Source organism: Notolepis coatsorum (genome assembly GCF_963971535.1).
Source record: "Notolepis coatsorum genome assembly, chromosome: 19".
NCBI lineage: Eukaryota > Metazoa > Chordata > Actinopteri > Aulopiformes > Paralepididae > Notolepis > Notolepis coatsorum.
This window is the reverse complement of record NC_140183.1, coordinates 82,799,727-82,803,166: the sequence shown is the minus strand read 5'-3', so window position 1 is coordinate 82,803,166 and position 3,440 is coordinate 82,799,727.

Genomic DNA, 3,440 nt, shown 5'->3' with positions numbered 1-3,440 from the left:
TATCCCGTGGGAAATTAGACACTGCAAATCGCTCAACATTTAAACATTTAGACAGGACAGGTCACAAATTAGAATAATAACACAAATCAAATCAAGTTGCCTAGGATAAGAGTAGAGTAAAATAAAATAGGATAAAATGAAATGAAATAATATATACAGAAATAAATACAGTAAGAATATACTGAGCATACTGAGCATGGGGTAAACAATTTGGTCAATATAATTATAATTTAAATCTAAATCTAACTAAATGAAATATGAACTATATATTCCAGTATTCAGTGTAACTAGGTGCAGTATGCTTTAGGTAGTGTATTGTCCTCCTTGGGTTCCAATAAGACTTAGATCAATGTCTGGCAGCCGTCGCTGCCCCCTGTTGTGGAGCCTGGAGGCCGCTAGTCGCGTCCTCCTGCCACTATTGAGCTGCCGCTCTGTGCTCAGTGATGCAGTGAGGCACAGTGATGCATTATATAGTCTGATGGCTGTTGGAATGAAGGACTTCCTGTGCCGTTCAGTGCTGCATTTGGGTAGTGTGAGCCTAGCACTGAACATGCTCCTCCTGTCAGCCAAGTCTGTGTATAGTGGATGGGTGGGGTTTTCCCTGATGGCCTGGAGCTTAGCGAGGCTCCTCCTCTCCGCCACCCTCGCTAGAGAGTCCAGCTCAACCCCAACCACGCTGCTGGTTCCCCTTCAACCCCTTCCTGACCAGCTTATCCAGCCTGGTTGTGTCCACTGCTCTCAGTCCGCTGCCCCAGCAGGTCACAGCGTACAAGAAGGCGCCCGCCACCACCGACTCATAAAACATCCTCAACATCCTTGTACAGACATTGAAGGATCTCAGCCTTCTGAGGAAGTAGAGTCGGCTCTGGCCCTTCTTGTATAGTGCTTCTGCATGTTTTGACCCGTTCAGTTTGTTGTCGATGTGCACACCGAGGTATTTGTACACCTCGACCATGTCCACATCAACTCCCCTGATGGAAACGGGGGTCACGGGTGCACTCCTCCTCCTCCCTAGCTCCACCACCAGTTCCTTGGTCTTCGCCACATTTAGCTGCAGGTGGTTTTTGTCGCACCATGTGACAAAGTCCACTACCAGTTCCCGGTATTCTCTCTCGTCACCGTCCTTTATACATCCCACTATCGCAGAGTCATCAGAAAACTTCTGAAGGTGGCAGGACTCTGACCGATAGTGGAAGTCGTTGGTGTAGACAGTGAAGAGGAAGGGAGAGAGGACTGTCCCCTGCGGGGCCCCGGTGTTGCTGACCAGTCTGTCTGACACACAGCTCCGTAGGCGCACGTACTGTGGTCTTCCCGTCAGATAGTCCACAAGCCAGGACACCAGGGGGGCCTCTACTTGCATCGCCTCCAACTTCTCACCCAGTAGCCCAGGCCTTATGGTATCGAAAGCACTGGAGAAGTCAAAGAACATGATTCTCACAGTGCTCCCCGGCTTGTCTAGGTGAGTGTAGGCTCGGTTCAGCAGGTAGATGACAGCATCCTCTACCCCCAGTCGGGGCTGGTAGGCGAACTGGAGTGGGTCTAGGTGGGGTTTGGTCACCGGGCGGAGTTGCTCCAGGACTAACCTCTCCATGGTCTTCATTGTATGAGAGGTTAGAGCCACCGGCCTGTAGTCCTTGGACGTGCTGGGACGCGGGCACTTGGGTACAGGGACCATACAGGAGGTTTTCCACAGTGTCGGGACTCTCTGCAGCCTCAGGCTCATATTGAATATGAACTGGAGCACATCACACAGCTGAGAGGCACAGGTTTTGAGTACCTTTGGGCTCACCCCATGTGGACCCGCAGCCTTGCCTGCGTGTATAGATCCAAAAGGACAAAGATCAACACTTAAATCCAAAGAGAAGAGGGTCTATACCAGAGAAAACAAAGTAGCAAGGAGCCAACGGCCGACATCAGCTAAATAGGCTAACTGCAAATAGAGTAGCCAGGTACTGACACCAGGTACACACCGTTAGCTACAACAGCTAGCCGGCCCGTTTGGCTCAATATAACGTTAGCTACGTTAGCTAGCCGGCCCGCTTTGGCTCAATATAACATTAGCCACAACAGCTAGCCGGCCCGTTTGGCTCAATATAACGTTAGCTACGTTAGCTAGCCGGCCCACTTGGCTCAATATAACATTAGCTACAACAGCTAGCCGGCCCGTTTGGCTGAATATAACGTTAGCTACGTTAGCTAGCCGGCCCGCTTGGCTCAACATAACGTTAGCCAACATAACGTTAGCCTTAGCCACGATAGCTAGCCGGCCCGAGAGAGAGAGAGAGAGAGATATATCCACGGCGGGAATAGAATAGAGTGCATTAAAAACGTACCAAACGTCCAAGAGGATGGAGACAACCGCGTGGAGTTGACGAAGTTCATCTGCCGAACGACAGTCCTCTTCATCTTGGCATAACAATGCTGCACGCGCTCTCTCTAGGTTAGCTAACGCTAGTTAGCCTTTAGCTAAGCTAGCTACTAGCCGACACATGGCTATCCCGACTGAACCACATGTTAGCACTCGATATTATAACGTAGCTAAAGCTAACTAGCTGTCCCTGCCTTTAGCTAAGCCGACATGGCTAGCCTGACTGAACTGTCTAACATGCAACAACTTTCATCTTCAGTCCATCTGCCGAACGAGTCGGAACGACCGTCCTCTTCGTCTTGGCTGGCATAAGCATAACCTCCAATGCTGCACGCGCGAAATAGTCAAACGCAGCTGACGCACGCCGGCCGACTGTACACATGTAACCCCTCCCTTCGTTGAAACCAATAGTATGTCTGCTGCAGAGCCCCAGAGCTCCAATAGTGAGTATGTCTGCTGCAGAGCCGCAGAGCCAGGAACAAGTCAGACACATTCTACAAACGTGTCTAATGTGAAATATATAAGCATATAAGCAAAACTAGATTTTAGGTCTGTGATGAAAAAGGGCCTCGCGGGAAGGGGGGCCTCGCAAAAAAATAAAAAAAAAATAAAAAGAAATAATAAATTTTATTTTTATTTAATTTCTTTTTTTCGTGCGAGGCCCCCCTTCCCGCGAGGCCCTGTGCGACCGCACTGCTCGCACACCCCCTGAGGCGGCCCTGCTCTAGGCCATTTAACTCTAGCTTTTCACCCACAGCTCTTCTCTCTGACCGGCACACTGGCTTTAGTACGATTTACATCCTACAGCGCTTTCCCCCTCCTCCTCGGTGATAGGGTTACTGATATCCTGCGAACTGTGGTTTCCCACCTGTCGCAGGACTTCAACCGACTGACTTGACTAACTTCTCAAGAAGTACTGACCAATGCGGCTAACCCGCGCTCCTTCAACCGAGCACTTCTTCCTTCTCTGATGGATTCTGAGGCCTTTTACTGCTGTTACTTTGTGCCACGAGGACAGATCTGGAGCTTCTTTCCCTCTACTGCTCCACCCCTGCCCTCCATTGACACATTC